An 18,504-nucleotide genomic window follows, 5' to 3' on the forward strand; every position below is an offset into this window, starting at 1 on the left:
GTATTGCAAGATTATCGAGAAAAGATGCATTTTCGGCCTAGTAATTTTGGATACTTAGGCCATTATTATAGAGTTATCGAAAAATAGGGTGGGCCGTTTTATAAATTGTGAAATTTTATTTTTTTGATTTTGCGGAGTTTTGACATGAAATGTTCCACAAAATTGTAGCGCAGCCTTTTCCAATCAACTTTGCTGTATAAACTTTTTATGTAGCTCTTAATAAGCTCACTTGTTTGGAGCAATTTTACTCACCAGAATTAGGGTGTCCCTTATTTCATTTTTTATTTTTCGCGAATGTCACCCTTTAAAGACTTTTGGGCTTTTCAAAACGCGTGTTTTGCTATAATAACAACGTCTGTATCTTCTTCCGTTGTCGAGTTATATCAATTTACTTGAAAAAAAAAAAAAAACATGACAGTATATTTGGTAAAACTTGAGATAAAAAAACATATCCCCAATTTTTCATATAATAAAAAATATGAATTTTCTCTTTCAAATGCCGTGTACACAGTAACTTTTGTTCGCCGAACTCGGTAAAATTTTACTGAGTTTTTGAACAGCTGACTTAAGTCGGTAATTAGTTCAATTACTGAAAAACTCAGCAAACGAAAAGTAAACAAAAACTTTACCGAATAACTCAGTAGTAACATGTACTGACTTCATCGGTAACTTTTTGACAATTCCGGACCATTTTGTATTACCGAGTTATCAGTAATTGAACTAATTACCAACTTAAGTCAGCTGTTGAAAAACTCAGTAAAATTTTACCGAGTTCGGTGATCGAAAGTTACTGTGTTCAAACGCGCTAAAAATGTTTTGATTGAAGTTGTCATTCTTTTTTGATGAAAACTCAGTAAAAAAATTGCATGTGTCGAAAACTCAGTATTTATTTTTACTGACTCATGGTGCAATGTCAGTAAACATCAAGCATTACCGAAATCCAGTACTAAAAATTACTGTTACTGGAATTGCTGATTTTCTCGGTAATTTTTCTGGTTTACAGAGCAAAACCGTAAAAAAATACCGAACAAGAGTGTGTAATAAGTGTGTAAACATATTTTTTTGGCCTGCCCTGTCAACTTATGAAAAATATGTTGTTTTGACAGAAAAACGATTTTAACTTTTGATCGGAAAAAGATATTGAGCATATTCACCAATCAAAAGTTACATTTTTTGAGCTCCAAAAGTCACCCGTAGACGACTTTTTCGAGAAATCTAAAACATAAAAGTAGACAAAAAATACTGTTTTTTAGGTACACCCTAGTCCAATTAGGTAAAATTGCTCTAAATCAGCCAACTTAGGAGCCGAGAATCAGTCAGTATTCCGAGAAAAAGCAAAATTCTCATTTTTTTATATGATGGGTCACTCTATTTTTTGGTAGCACCATAATGATGGCCATACTATTTATAACAATATTGTAGAACAACATTTTTTTATAAAAAATATAGTTTTGGCGTAAAATGCATCTTTCCGCGTAAAACTGTATCCTGGACCATAGTGCAATGTGACCGTGGTAGATCTTACATCGTAACGCACCACGCACGGTGTCTACCCCGCGTTACGGGGGAGGAGGGCCAGCCAAGGGCTGAAAGCCTTTCAAATAAAGACAATAACAATAATTCTCCAGCCAATTCGTTCGGAAATTTTCTCAGAAATTACTTCAAAAATGCCTTCAAGAACTCATTCGTAAATTCTTTTGGGAATTTATTCCTAAGCTCCTTTAGAAATTCTTTCGAAAATACACGTAGGGAGTCCTTTGGAAATTCCTTTAACATCCATCAAAATTTGCTTTAGGAATTCTTTTGGAAACTCCTTTAGGAATTCAATCAGAAATTACTTTAATAATTGCTTTAAAAATTCATTCAGCAATTCCTTTGGATTTTTTTTCAGGAATCGCGTCAAAAATTATTTCAGTAGAATTTTAAATAAATTTCCGAAGGTATTTTTAAAGTAATTTTGGGATGATTTAATTGAATTTTTAAGGAATATTCTATGGAATTCCTGAAGTAGTTTTGCCCTGGACTCCTGGGATAACCGATGGAACTAACCGATGTAAGAAACTTTGAATATGTGTGAACCGTAAATTATTCATCAGCCAAATAACGGTCCAATTGCGCTGCTGCTGCTGGGGTCAACAACCTGTGCGTCCGATGGCTGATCGCCGAAAGAGCAGTCATGGCTTGCTATGCGATGACTGACAACCGTTGGAGAATCATACATGATTTTATCGTTAAACGGGTAAATGAATTCATATTCATAGATCTGCTACCATGTTAAGGGGCATGAAATCTAAATAGGCGCTTGAGTTATTTTATTCCTACCCCACATTTCCCTTCTTCTCCCATTAAGGTCACTCCTGACGGAATCCAATATTAAAAGTGCTCGCGTTTTCGGGGGCACACCACTCGATTCAGTGGCGGCGCACAACTGTCATTTTTGTTGATTTAGCTTTGCTGCGTCGCAGCATGTATGAAATAATAAAAATGACAGTTGTGCGTTGCTTCCGTATCGAGTGGTGTGCCCCCGAAAACGGGAGCACTTTTAATATTGGATTCCGTCAGGAGTGACCTTAAAAAACAGAAACAAATCCCTTAGTATAGGCTGCTAAGCAAAATATGCTGTACGGACAATTCTCGCTTAACTTTTCAAAAGGACCTAAGTAACATTTTTTTCATGAATTAATTTGAATAGCGCAATCAACAGAACAACATGAAAGCTATTGATTGCGCTATTCAAATTAATTCATGAAAAAAATGTTACTTAGGTCCTTTTGAAAAGTTAAGCGAGAATTATTTTGACACAGTGTACGCTATTTGAATCGAATGTCTGGCTACGCTAATGGTTATCGCAAACAATAAGTAGTGCTCGTCTACTTGATGCCATTAACATCAGACCAATTCAGAGCATTAAGTGAAACGAGCAGTCTGCAGGAAAACTCAAACATTGCCACAAAACGCAAAAATCCCACATCGACAAACGGTTTCACCCCATGTCACTGGCACGATCTCCGGGATTCACCCAATGCAGCAATGCATGACATAGGTTATGGTTCCACTGACTGCCTGCCAGCTGCCATAGAAAACGTCGACACGATTCGGTCGGTCCAACCGCTTGTAGCTGATGGGGAAGTTAAATTACTGAGCGAAAGCGGTCGGCACTCTTTGTTACCTACTAGCCGTACAGTGGCCGGACGCATTTTCATAACTTATATTTTCATAGCTTAAAGAAAAAAAAATGGTTTGATGAACCCGGTCGGAGTAACAACTTACAAGGATTTAGCTAGAGTTAGAGAACATCGCGTTAAGGAAGTTCACTGTGTTGTGTAGTGAAAAGCTATGAGATTGTGTGTAATGAGAGTCATAGGTAAAATTACCTGGATTACCTTCCCAGATGTATGATTACATTAATACAACTTGGGTTACTTAAGTTAATCAAAAAAACGAACCATGCCAATGAAGTTATCGCCCTCATTGTTTCCAAAACTATTATTGTCCTGAAAAAATGTCTGTTTTCTGTTCGAAAGTCCTCCGCTGCGTTCCGATCAAAAAGCAAGCAAAAAGGGTTCATACGAGCTCCAATGACAATACTTTATCCCGATAGCCATTTTACAGTAGGGGAACTGGGGGTAGGACGCCCACGTTAAGGAAAATGCCATTTTTATCAATGAAAACCACCATTTCAGCCAGTTTTCATCAGCGCATACTGAAGAACAGCATATCTGCGACTGACTACCGATAACAGATATCTAATTGTCCATTTTATTGCACAGAAATTTGATTTTTAAAAAGCACCCGAAAATGATTTTGAAACCATGCGGGGTGAGATGCGCCAGTGGATGGGTTAAAACGCGCATGTGCTTATCGTACTGATTTTCATTTTAATTGCCTACATTAAGGCAATTAACCGAATGTTTCAGCTGTTTCGGTCATACGAAATGAGCATGGGCGTAATGCCCCACACCGACCTCAGAAGTTTGAAGGCCCATAAAATCGTTTTAAAACCATTTTTGACGACGATTTCGTGTGGAACATAAAGAACACGAGTAAGCAGCATGGCTCATGGCTCAATTATTAATTTATCAATGTATAACAGCGACAGAAAGACTAAATTCCACCGAGCTAGAATTGCATCAAAACACGCAAAAATCGTTTTTTCGAGTTTTTCATGTATAACTAGAGAAAAATCATGAAATATATGTATCCAATGGCAATATTTTTCATTGCATTATCGTATAGACTATTGAAAATAATCAAAATGGGGATATTTAACCTTATTCAGGGGTGGCGCGTTTTAACCCCTATGGGCGTGCTACCCCCACTTCCCCTACGGCCAAGTGGAGACCAACCGAGACGAGTCGGGACAACCAACCGGCCAAAGAACGTTTGCCATATGAGTGAAATTGGTACGAACAAACGCACCCTGTCGCAGCGTAGGTTCAGGAAACGGGAGAAAACAAACAGCACCCAACCGTGCCCCAAACCGACGAGGACGACAACCGTGGTGGAACAGGCTGGGCGGTGCATGCCTGACAAAACGAAGCAATTACTTTGTCTTACGTTCAGGTGGGCTTTGAACCAGGTCGTGCTCATTAAAAGTAATTTGGGCTATTTCGGCCATTCTTTCTGGTGCGGTCTTACCCAAATGCCAACCCATGTAGGTGATAATGGGCGAATGTTTGGAATGAAGTCTGGAACGTATGAACGAAGGACATGCCGTTGTAGCGTGGACCAAGTTCCGTTCCAAGACGCATGCGCTGCGATTCCGGTGGATAGCACCGCTGCGATGTCTTTTCGGGTGATTTCCCCTCACTGTGATTTCACTGATAAGCTCCCGGGTGAGTTCGGATTCCACTCTAGTTGGTGCTAGCCTTCTTGAATGTGTAACGCGCGAGAGAGAAGGTACTGATAACGTTATAGGCTTGGATGGGTAAATATATATCTTGAATAAGAGAGTGAGTTCTTCAGAAGAGATAACGCACAGAAACACAAAAGCTTATAAACATAACAACTTTGGAAAGCAAATATCATTTGTATTATAAATATTGTTGGTTTGATTATGCTCACATTATGCTCTAGTAGGAAAAATGACATTCCCAAACAACGACCTTCAAATAATGTTCAATTAAGGCAATAATATGTCAGGATAAAAAAAACATTCGGCTCACAGGTTGGCTTGCGTCAAAAACATCACATTATTAGCAACATACGATACCGGCGTCCACCTTGAGGGATTAATACAATCAAATGTCGCCAGAGGCTGGCCACAGTTTGAAAATGTGCTTTCAAAGGAGGGGCACTGTTCCATTTTTCATCTCACTGTAACAAATTCATTCAATATCTCAAAATAGAAGTAATGTACAAACTCAGTCTTATTTTTTGTAACGTGTGAGCACTCCGTTAATCGTCTTTTAAAAAAAAAAACGAGCTGCTTTTATTTATTTTTCCATAGAATGTATAGGGGAAGAGGCCTCATAACATCTTCAATGGTTCTACATTCCAACTGGACCGTGATCTGCTCTGTTCTTTTAACATTTCCTCAGTTTTCAATTGATATAGTTTCTGTATGCGCGCCAATTGCATGAATATATGTATTAAAGTGGGGCGTCATGGTCATTTTTTTAATTTTCATTCAAATGCTAATTTTTTTTTTCAAATTTTCGAAACCATTTTGGGTCCCAAACAACTGTGCAGAATTTGAGTGCGATTGGTTGCTTCCTCGCTTTCTGCATCGCGATTGAAGTATGTATGGAAATTAGTTTGGGAAAATGTTTTTTTTTTGCATTTTTACTTCTAAGTTTCAGTTCATTGTAAACGAAATGGCACATTGCGTTAAAGTATTACTCAAAGGATGCCTAAAATTTTGGCTTTACTTAGCTTTTTTGTCGAACGTCCACAAAAAAATTTGTAATGCTTCGATGATTATTGATTATATTCAAACCATAAGCCAACAATCGTTTATTCTGCCAGCACTGCACTGGGCTTTGGAGCCGATGGGAGCTATTCGGAATCATTCCACAAAGTAAGAATTTCGACAAGAAGGAAGATTTGCCCTCTGACAAGCATAGGTTGTTCGGTAGTGCTGATTTCTTGCATATGGTTTGAACAATCAACTTTCGAAGCGTAATAACATTTTTTCTAGACCTTCTTCAGCAAAGTCGTTCGACATCGTTCGGACTATAGGCTAATGTATTGAGTCACGTGATTGACGATGAATTGAAGCCGCTAAGAGCAAAAAAGTGATAAAGTACATTTTCTCATACTTATCTCCATATAAAATTTAAACGCGATGCGGAAAGCGAGGGGTCCCAAAACGATTCAGAAAAACCTTGATCTCACTTGGTTGGATGAAGTTTGCGTTTTCCATACAACTGCGTCCCACTCCAATATGTATCTTGTGTGCAAGTACAATCGACACAGTATGTACAGGACGCCGAGAATGTTTCCCACCCGAAAACATCTTAGACCGGACCGAGAATCAATCTCGCCATCTTTGGATTGGCAATATCCCAAGCTTTTGCTCGCAAGGCTGATTGGATACTTTACCCTATTCGTTCATCAGAAAAAAAAAGCTAAGTGATGCCATCTCAAAAATACAGAATGCACAGCACTTGAAGATGTGTGGAGACGCTTGGTACATCGTGGTCGCGAGAGAAGTTTGCCTTACAAAATCGAAAGAAAAGTTGCAAATCATAGTTTTTCATACATCCCACAGTAAACATGTTTTTCTTGAAGAGCTTTGTCCCCATAAAAAAGAAGACACTTACATCTTATTTAGGAACAATAGCCCAAGTAACATTTTGAGCTTCATGATTTATTACTACAATCCACAATAGGACAGCCCCATATAAAGGTGTGGCCAAAACTACCAAAAGGCCAATTTTCGATTTGGGCGAGAAAAATGTGATGAATACACAGCTTATAACCTATATTTCTATAATCAGCATGGTTTTTATTTTTTAGATTTTTTAGGAAGGGGTGGGAGGCGTTCAAAGAAGCTGATAGTGCTTTTTTGATCATTTTAGGAAATCTGTGTTGCGTCCATTTGTCTGTGACACGAATATAGAGTTTTTATGACCATTAGTATTTTATCCAGCACCAAACAGGCTTATTGCAAGCCAAAAAGTGACCAAATTCCGTTGGTTTTGTAGAATATGACAAAAATCGATACTATGCCGAAAATTGGCCCCATACCCCATTGAAGGCTCAGAAAAAATATTTTTCTTTTCTATTTATGTTTTTTTAAGATGAATACCACTGTTTATTGCAGGATTCATAATTTTGGCCAAAAATACCTCCTTTTTTCCTATTGTGCAATCCCAAGAAAATAAAACTCTGCCTTCTTCATAGCTTACACCAAAACCTTAGAGCAGTTTCTGTCAAGCTCTTAGGCTTACTCGTACAATGGATCTGAAGTGTGAATATGAGACGGAGTTCAAGTTTGGAATATGATAAAACATGAACACGAACTCGGCACCAAAAATTCCTCGAATTTCATTTGCAAGCTACTTTAAAAGATAGTTGGTACATTTTAAAATCTTTTCTAAACCATTTAATGTCGATGCTTGTGTAATTATTTAGATCCAGCGTTATTCAAAAATTGTTGTCGTAGCGCTGCAGGAAATCTGTTGGACAGGACAGAAAGTATGGAAAAGCGGGCATCGAGCGGCTACCTTCTACCAAAGCTGTGGCACCTCCAACGAGCTGGGAACTGGCTTCATAGGGATGGGCAAGATGCGCCAACGCGTGATTGAGTGGCAGTCAATCAACGCAAGGAAGCTGAGGATAAAAGGCCATTTCTTCAACTATAGCATCAACAACGTTCACTGCCCACACGAAGGGAGACTCGACGACGAGAAAGAAGCGTTCTATACACAGCTGGATTAGACATACGATGGATGCCTACTGCGGGACGTCAAAACAGTCATCAGTGACATTAACGCTCAGATAGGAAGGAAGGAAATGTATAGACCGGTCATCGGACCGGATAGTCTGGATATTGCATCGAACGACAACGGTCAACGATGCATAAATTTTACAGTCTCCCACGGAATAGTAGTCCGAAGCGCTCAAGAGAGGACAATGTAAGCCACCCATCACGAGCTTGTATTGGTGGTGACGAAATCGAGGTGGTTAAAGAATTCTTGTACTTGTGCTCACTGGTGACCTCCGATAACGATACCAGCAGAGAAATACGGAGACGCATCATGGCTGGAAATCGTACGTACTATGGACTCCGTAAAACGCTCCGATCGAATAGAGTTTGCTGCCGTATCAAACTGACTATCTACAAAACGCTTATTAGACCAGTAATTCTCAACGGACACGAGACCTGGACGTTGGTCGTGGAGGACCAATGCGCACTGGAAGTTTTCGAAAGGAAAATGCTGCGTACCATCTATGGTGGGATCCAATGGGAACAAGAAGATGAGGTGCACAGCGGGAAAGGTGGATCGATCAGGAGGAGGACGGTTTGCGGACCCTCCGAAGATTGCGTTGTTGGCGACGTGCAGCCATGGACCGAGTTGAATGGAAAGGACTTTTGTGTACTGCATAAGCCACTCCACTGGATCGGGTGATGTGCGTAGTTCGAGTTTCAGGGGCATTCTCGAGTCCCTTCAAAACGCGTAGAGGGTTACGGCAAGGTGATGTTCTTTCGTGTCTGCTATTCAACATCGCTTTGGAGGGAGTAATACGAAGGGCAGGGATTGACACGAGTGGTACGATTTTCACGAAGTCCCTCCAGTTATTTGGTTTCGCCGACGACATTGATATCATGGCACGTAACTTTGAGAGAATGGAGGAAGCCTACATCAGACTGCGAAGCTAAACGGATTGGGCTAGTCATCAACACGTCGAAGACGAAGTACATGATAGGAAGAGGCTCAAGAGAGGTCAATGTAAGCCACCCACCGAGTTTCTATCGGTGGTGACGAAATCGAGGTGGTTGAAGAATTCGTGTACTTGGGCTCACTGGTGACCGCCGATAACGATACCAGCAGAGAAATTCGAAGACGCAAAGTGGCTGGAAATCATACGTACTTTGGACTCCGCAAGACGCTCCGATCTAATAGAGTTCGCCGTCGTACCATACTGACTATCTACAAAACGCTTATTAGACCGGTAGTCCTCTACGGACACGATGCCTGGACGATGCTTGTGGAGGACTAACGCGCACTTGGAGTTTTCGAAAGGAAAGTGTTGCGTAACATCTATGGTGGGGTGCAGATGGCGGACGGTACGTGGAGGAGGCGAATGAACCACAAGTTGCATCAGCTGTTGGGGGAGCCATCCATCGTTCACACCGCGGAAATGGAAGACTGCTGTGGGCAGAATGTCGGACAGTAATCCTGTGAAAATGGTTCTCGACAACGATTCGACGGGATCAAGAAGGCGAGGTGCACAACGGGCAAGGTGGATCGATCATGTGGAGGATGATTTGCGGACCCTCCGCAGACTGCGTGGTTGGCGAAGTGCAGCCATAGCCTGAGCTGAATGGAGAAGACTTTTATGTGCAGCACAGGACACTACGGCCTTAATTTGGTAATAAATAAACAAATATTCGCTCATACAGCTCTTGATATCACCCTTCGGAATTGTATGTGTGGCCTCGTGTCATCGGAAAAGGACCAGCCGAATACGTTCGATAACTGTCGGGGACAAAATAGTACACTCTAACTATCACTTACTCAGTGACTGAGTAAAATTGTATTGCCCTTTTTTTTTCCCACGGAAATTTTACTCAGTTTTCGTCAAAAGCAGGATTACTCATAGCTATGAGTAGTCCCGCTTTTGGCGGAAACTGAGTAAAATTTCCGTGAGAGAAAAGAGAGGGCAATACAATTTTACTCAGTCACTGAGTATGTGAAAGTTAGCGTGTACTTACGTGTCGTCCGTAACCACGGCGTGTTCAGTAGAACAATATTATCACAAAAAAATGAGCATGGCTAAAATTTCAACTACGTGAAAATATAGCTTCTTATCTTTCATTTCCTGGGTATTTTAAAAAAAATCTACCGGGGGTCCCGAACAACTTTTTTTTTCCATTCCAAATGGAACCTGCATTCTAATCTAATACCAGCTGCCAGTCACGAGTCCCTCACGAGTTGACTCTTCATTTATTTTTTTTAACTATTTTTCATGAATTAAATGCAAGGAATGAATATTCTTCATGTTCTTTTATTTTGAACCTAATTTAAAAGGCTCAAATATGGAAAAGCATGACGGAGCCAAAATTATTAAGTTCAACATTTGGCTAGCAAACATACTGCTTCGCAAGGGCAAACATACTGCTTCGCAAGGAGTTACTTCAAAGTCTGGTGGTTGTACCAAGAGTCGTGAAAATAAGTCTCTTTTTAGAAGAAGATGCATTTGATGCATAGGGTAGGAGATTGATTTTCGTTTACTGGTTAACTTTTCTGAACTCTTAGGCAATTTAGATTTTATTAGAGTCATCCCTTCAGCACGATTTTTGTGTCTAAAAATTCAAACTCTTCTCCAAAAACTTCTAAAACTACTCTGGTTCTGATCGTCCAGGTTTTGTGTTTGCGTTTTATGTTGGTGGTATTCGGCTTGACCAAATAATTGAACGTTATTGAAAGTGATTGCCTAAAGAAAAATAGCAATAATGCGACAACACAATGAAAAGTGGACTAATTTTTAAATTGGTAATGAATTTCGAGTGAAAATAATCGTTTCGAATGAGTATTTCTCCAAGCTCACGCAGTGCAATATCATAGAAAGTTGCATGTTTGCCACAACATTTGTAGTAAAATGAATTTGCTTGTCTGGATGAATCACTCATTCTCATCAACTATGTATCGCAGCGATATGATCTCTAGGACAAAATACAGTACATATTTTTAAGTTTTTTTATACCCATGTCACTTTTTGTTGAAATCAGAAGAGATTTTATTTTAAACTAAAAGCTAGATATTTACTTCCATTTTTGCCTTTATTGTGCACTTAGCATGACTCATTTTTGCGCTCATCTGTTTACCGTATATCAATTGAAATCTGATTTCTATTTGAATGAGGTATTAAGAATTTCTATGAGCATGTTGGATAGTTTTAAGTGATAAATTGAAGTTACACAATCAAAAATACGACAGAAAAAAAAGTGTAAAAAGTGAATTATGTGTATCTACATTACTTCTCCTTCTTCGTTTTGGCATTACATTCCCCACTAAGACATTGCCGCCTCACGGTTGAGTGTTCAATCAGCACTTCCACAGTTATTAACTGCGAGGTTTCTTAGCCAAGCTACCATTTGTTTTACCATCAAATTTACCACCAAAGTTTCAATTTTGGTATATATTTGGGAAAGAATTGGGTGTATATGTGCATAAGATGACGATGCAGAGCATAATCTCCATCCAAGCTTTTTTTTAGCTGTTTGCAGGGGATAACATAAATATATCAAGTTCGGCTTCGTCATGCACTTTGACGCTTGAGCTCCAACAAATTATTAATTTAAACTATAACTTGGTAATTTCGGTACCCTTGAGTTTATATACGATTATTGGAATAAAAAAATCCAGGAATCTCATTTTAAATGGAACGCGATAAATAATAATCGTTGGTCTTCCAACTACAAAGATCTGTTTCAGGGAGAAAAAAAAGTTGTTCGAGACCCCTCGGTAGATTTTTTTCAAATAGTCACGAAATGAAAGCTTAAGAGCTATATTTTCACGTAGTGAAAGTTTTGGCGATGCTCATTTTTTTTGTCATAAAGGTCCCCCATACACACGCCGTGGTAACTAATCAGGTGAAAAACTGATTGCTTTGAAAACGTGTTGTAAGTCATAGTCTACTGACCACGTTGGCGCGGTTGCGTATGGCGAGTCACGTGAGACGTGAGATCGATAAGATAGCTAACGGCAATGGATATTGTGCATATTACACAATGCCAAACAAGAATTTAAATAATTATAAATTCGTGGCACATACTATTTTCGACGGCAATGAGCTGGCTGTAGAAGTTCTTTTTGTATTGCACATCGGTAACATCTCTTGACGTATAACATTAGATTATAGTAAGGTTTCATACCCGTGTTCTAAATCTGGCAATGATTATCTTTAATTTACATGTTCCCACTTCATAAGCGCAGAGGGTTACAGGGTGCATAGCAGAAAGCCAGAATATATCAGAATTTGTTGTGATGACATTCTGTGTTTTTAAAAGTTTGGCGAACGGACTACACTGAGTTCTAGGATCTCAAGCTACATGCGACGCGCTTCTTTGGCAGGTTGTGCCAATTTACCCTGCTGGGCTAAGGTTACAACGTTCCATGTTCTTAATCGTATCCGTTGTTCCACATGAAGAGTAGTAGCCGTAAAACCAATCCGTATTCCTCCATTATCGGATTATTGAACAAATTGATGTTTAGGGAACGGTAGGTTGTAGGCCCAAGGTTCCCCATCCACCAGGATGGGGCTACCACGTTAGATATAGCTTCCGGGTTATAGCATACTCCGCCGCTGGATGATAGAACAGACGTTGTTGAAGCCGCAACCTCCTTAGTGACATTCGATCAGGCGGGTAAATTTTGTTTAAACTCCCATCCAACACTAGGACTTGCAGCTTTTTATAGAAGCTCAACAGAGCCTACTGTCGAGCCCAACCACCCTAGGTTGCGCCTTCTTTCTCTAGCTGATTTCAGAAGGACAAAGTGTCCAGGCTGCACTACTCGCTTAGTACGCAATCTTTAGCTGGCGATTGATTGTCATCGGCAGACTCGTGGAAGCGTGACTATTGGAACATGACCAAAGCTAAGTTCGACACTTCTTCCCATATTAATAAAAAATGAAAAACAGTTTATACAATTCACAAAGCTATTCATTAGGTTTATTTCATGCTTATTACAGTGAGATAGCATAAACAACTCGCCCTCAAGAATTGAGAAAAAAAAAATTAAATTTGTATAAACTGTCTGTGTTTTTCAATCTAAATTGTTATTTTAGTGAAACTGCCAAATTCCTTTTTCGTATTACAGATCTCTATAACATAATATAACAGATCTCTAAAGAGAACATGTTTAAGAATATCTAAAGAGTTGTTATGTTCCGACTAGTTTGGTAAAATGTAGACATTGATTTTAATTGGATTAATTTAATTGGATGTCGTCGTAAACATTTTCATTTAAAAATTGTAAGGGCTTGTGCAATTTTTCAAAATTTCTTCTGCTTGGGTTGTTAGGTAATTTGTGGCTAAAAAATGGCTCAAATATCATCTATCGAGCCCTCACGCACAACCAAACTTGTTTTGAAGAAAATATCGAGGTTTAGTTTTGATTGCAAAATCGCATGTGAAAAACATATGCCGAAATATTAGTAATTCGTTCAAAAAATCATTAAAATCTAATCGAAATTGAATTAAATATTCATATTTTGTTTTGGTAGTATAGTAGAAATATGATTATTTATCAATCGATTTGATGAAAATGATAGAGTGCAGCTCATAAAGTGCAATAATAATATCTATTTATAGAAATATATCTTCATATATAAAAATACTATTTAATATAAGAGAAATAAGTTCACCTTAACCAATAGAATTTTCAGAACCACCCTCCCAACTGCATCGACCTTTATTTATCAATTCACCCGACCGTACTATTCAACTCTCCTAACCACATTGGCGCGTCACGACGCCAGTTACTACCCCGGAGATCGTTTCTAGAGAGTGAGCTACTTCATTCAGAAATATTCGCCGTTTCAAACATGTGACAACGTCCAATACCAGTCGGTAGCAACAGCAGCAGTGGCGTGGCGTGAACCCAATTCCACATTACCTTGTATTACAACGTCTAGATTTTATATATAGCTACTTTTCTATTTCTACGACACGAAGACGCAACGGCGGATGACAGACTGCGGCAGCATCTTTTGCTTACTTGGTCTCAGTCGGCACATGTGCGAAATGCATTTTCCCACTCACCGGCACTCGAATTTTCCGTCCCACCTTGAGCGTGAGCGTTTTCGAACGCGCGCGCTGACTCTCTCGTTCACTCTCGCGGTCTCACCTCCAGTCGTGTTTGATAACGCAGCAGGTTCCTCCGACCTCCGTAGTCGGTGAACTTGGCGAAAGATAAGCGACTGGGAAGGAAGCTGGAAGCAGCGGTCGTCGTCTCTGATTCAGAACTTGGCACGCGATTTCGGTACGAGCTAGGGATGCTCAAGGGATGGATGATGGTGCGATGATGGGTCCGTTACAGACTGCGACAGTCGACTGCCAGGAAGTGGCCGTTCAGTTTTATCTCGTCGGTGGTTCCGTTCGGACGGTTTTATCGTAGCGTCGCCACCTAGGCTGGTCGGATTTGCTCTACTGGTTCCAGATCAGTGTTCTGATTGCACATCAGGGCGGGTAACAGGACTCTGAAATCGAGCAAATTTATTGGACACTGTTATGAGTTATTGATATCCGACAGCGAGAAGGGCACGTAGTTCGGTCGATTCGGTTGTTGACGGTCGATTCGCGGTGGACAGTGCAAACAAGTGGAACTGACCCTGCTGCAGAATGTGCCAGTGAGGATTTGCAATAGTGGGAGTAGGATTAACAGCTGATTGCAGTGGACTGTGTGCTGGTCCCGTATGGTGGAGATTCAGTTCAAGGGCGGTTTTTCTCGGTTATACTGCGGAGGATAATACTTTCTTTATTGTGGCTTTGAATTTGCTGTAGGGAGGAGTACAGCAGTTCCAAGAATATACTGAATTAGACGTGCGTTCTTAAATCAGAACTTTTTAATAACACAAGGAGTGTGGTGTTGAAAGCCTATACAAGGTGAAATTTTTCTCGAGGCTGCAAAGTTGGTAAAACTTCTTAATTGGGCAAATAAAAGAGAACGTTCTATTGATTTAAGGCTGAAGCCTACATCGAGTTCGCCTTTGTTAAAGATTGTTTCGAGAGTGAAAGTGGAATCTAAGATAATTAAATACGTAGAAATACAATCTTCATTGCACCGGTTAGCTTGGACGCCTAGAGGTTGTGACCGGGTGACGGAAACTCGTGCGAAGAGTTCTAGTTTGTGAAGTAGTTCGATGAATTAAATTAGCATTCATTGAGCGACAAATATAATTCGGATCCAAAGCATCGAGCCGGCGACGACACCTACTAGCTATTGCAGCAATCCATAGTGGAATAGTAAATTCTGTTCACAAGCTATACGAACAGCTGGTCGTGGTTTGTACCCCGTGGTGCTGAAGCGTTTGGCGTACGAAGAATGTGCTAGTGTTGTTTACGTTTATAAATAAAGTTCAGAAGAACGGTCGTCTAGCGCGGGTCTGGTGGCGTGTAGTGCACGGAATTGAATGGGGAATCCGCCCACTTAGGATTGAGCTGATAAAGTGATACGATTGCATGGTGGCTAGCGAATGGCAGTATTAAATAGATCAATCGGTATGAAGCTCTAATTTTAGAATTTGTTCCCAAGAAATACGAAAAAAACAATATTAAAAGCCATAAATCGAAAAGCGGTTTACGAACAGTGAAAAGTGAGCTGACAAATAGGAAGAGTATTTTCGAATAAACCATCAGTTGCAGTTCACTTCGCGTGCAGTTATTTGCTCATTGAGCGGTCATTGACGGAGACCTAAAGTGCTACCGCGTCACAACGCCAACGATTCACTGAATTATTGCTTCTAGCTGTAACTACATCGAGGGAGATCGGAACGAACACGGTATGGTGTTGAAATGTAAATAAAACCATTTATTGAGTGTGGTACATTTTCGAACGGTGTTGAATTGTGGGAATAAATCGCTATTCTGAAAATTAATTATGTCTGATCGAACGTTTTGAAATCAATTAATGAAGCATACAAATGATATAATGGAGAGGGGTTAGTTAACTTCTAAGAACGGATTGCAAATGGGGCATTTCAAATTACAATGCTTTGGTGCTAAAATCAAGAGAACCGAGAACATAGATATCCAAACACAATAGAAGAGCACCATTCATGGTCCATTGGAAGGGTTGGAAAAAGCCAATTGATTGAATAGCGATTTCAGAATATGCTTCAATAGGTCTACGGTACCTGCGTATGTATTTATAGCTCTCTCTTGTGGGATATTATTCTTTCTCAATGGACCATTTTTTGTTTATTGTATCTGTTAATAATTATAAAGGTTTGGCTTTGTATGTTTGAATATATTTTATTACTTAAGAAGATGATTTGGTCAATTGGTGACAGGTCAGAGTATTTTATGCGCTGGAGCCTTCATACACCCTCATTGATTTTGAACGAAAATGGTACATTTTTTATTTATGCATTGGAGTAGAAAAAGGAGAGGAAGGCATGGACCCTACACACTCGTGGTGACTCGAGGCTAAATATCAAAGATATTTAACCTTGAGTAGACAGGATAGGGACACAATGCTTTCATATGAATATTATTCTTACAATTTGATTTTAGTTTTTCGTTGTCGAGATGTAGTCCATTTAGTTAGAAAAAAACATTTTTATTATCTCCATTATTCTTTCACCATACCCGTAAAATTTTCGCTCAATCCGCTAAGGCTTACAAACAACCATGCGTTAACCATTTATTCTTCATATAAGTGGGCCAATCATCTGCATCACTTTCAGGGTTTGCAGAAATCGCTCTCAATGGATAACGAACAACGATAAAAGAAAGGCAAAAACTGTTCCGAATCATGACAAGCCATGATAGCAAATTTATTAAACTAAACAAAAAAACAGAATTGGATAGGCAGCCCCCGCAGAGAAGTGAGGATCCTCACTTTGTTTTCGCTCATTTTATGTTGAGAACCGCACCGCTGTGTAGAACAAGTTAAAATGCATCATCAGAACCAGTGCTCCCGCGTTTGGAGCCTTTTAAAAGAAATTTATCATGGGATATAGGCCGCCGAATCAGTGCTTTATTTTAACAACTTACGAAAAAAATGTCTCACGGTATTTTTTTTATATAAGGTTGGTCCACCCTAATACATATGTATATAGAGATAAGTGAGAGACTTGCCGCGATTTGTATAAGAGATAAGTAAATATATAATTATGGTTCATTTAATAGTTCCATAGCAGTGTATAAAAATCAAGAATATTATGCCAAATTTTCAGAAAGATTGCAGGTTTAATAAATTTATTAGAATTGTTTGTATTTCTCCATGTAAACGGGTTCGAAAAATTCAACGGAATATAATTCAATTTGTAGAAAACTGACATGGGACGCAAATGCAAATAGGGGTAGTTTAGTACGTTCTGTCATGATTTCATGATTTTAGCTAGTTGATTCCACCAATTCTTCTTACGGCCACACGGTGTGTTTGTCGGAAAGGCTTATTTTCAAAAAATCATTAACTCTCAAACACCCACTACACAAAAGTAGAGGTTCTCCTCTTTCACATAGGTGCATTTTTAAAATTTAATTTTTCCATACATTTTTGGGGCGGTTAAATTGGCTAACATTTGAGATTTCTATGGAGTTTGCACCAAAAATAGTGAAAAAAAAAATAAAAATTGTTCTAGATCCTCCGATAGAATATTTTAGTCTACCCATGATATGAAAGAGGAGAGCATATACTAGTGGGTGTCTCAGAGATACTGATTTTCGAAAAATAATATTTCCTCATAGAGACACCGTGGCCAATGTCAGTGGTGACTGCTCCCTTCATCTTCAGATTCTGGTAAATAATCCCCTAAAATAACTCTATTGTATGGAACTGAGGACAATTTGATGGATTCAGATTTTTTGGGATGAACTGGACTTCCCTATTGTAGTACCGTTGTAGCACTTCCTTGCTACAATGGCAGCTGGCTAAATCTAGTAAAAACGTAAATGGGCTATTATGGGACTGAATGAAGGGTAAAATCTTGCATTTGACAAAGATGGATTTATCAGAACTGTGCAGAATTATTTATCGTTTCTCTTCCTGCATGGTGAATATTTTAAAACCACGTTAGTTTCAAACTGTGGAAAAAATAGACCGAAAAGAATGGTTTACTAATTATGAAACGCTGTGAAAAACTTGCATATCCGACCACTAGGAACGCCACTACCTCGAAAACGAAGTGCCCCATTTCTAAATGATGTTGGCTTTAGTTTTTAAATGTTGTTCGAAACGGAATTCAGCGGAATTTCGCGGTATATGAGCGTGGCAAAATCTGATTTCTTGATTTCGTTTCTTTTCGTAAAATTACAAAAAATCGCTAAAAAAAAACTATCTTTTAACGAAATTTAACGGAATTCATCGGAATTTCGAAACAAATTTAAACTTAAAACATACTGCTTTGTACGGTCGTTTAATATCAAAAAATTTAGCTGCGTTTCTGTACAAAATGAGTCAACAAATACGTAATTAATTTTCTTTTCTTTCACATTGATTTTGCGTTGGATTGATTTGAAACACGGTTTTCGTTTTCAAGTTTTCAAAATAACTTTGCTTACAATAAATAATTAGTCGTTTACCAAGTTGGCTTCACTTGACTTACTTTTTCAACCAACCAACGATTCCTTTCCGGTGGCGCTCACGGAGGTGCAGAGCATCCCTT

The 18,504-nt window shown here is 39.2% G+C and overlaps 1 protein-coding gene across 1 annotated transcript in view; it reads left to right on the forward strand.

Moving 5' to 3' along the window:
* The first annotated feature begins 13,993 nt into the window (after positions 1-13,993).
* The window catches only part of LOC134212578 (uncharacterized), an 896,490-nt gene continuing 891,979 nt past the window's right edge, over positions 13,994-18,504 (forward strand). Inside the window, exon 1 of the mRNA XM_062690564.1 lies at positions 13,994-15,675. The gene's annotated coding sequence lies outside the window, so the exon portion shown is untranslated. The remainder of the gene's footprint in view (positions 15,676-18,504) is intronic.

Source organism: Armigeres subalbatus, chromosome 2, assembly GCF_024139115.2.
Source record: "Armigeres subalbatus isolate Guangzhou_Male chromosome 2, GZ_Asu_2, whole genome shotgun sequence".
Lineage (NCBI taxonomy): Eukaryota > Metazoa > Arthropoda > Insecta > Diptera > Culicidae > Armigeres > Armigeres subalbatus.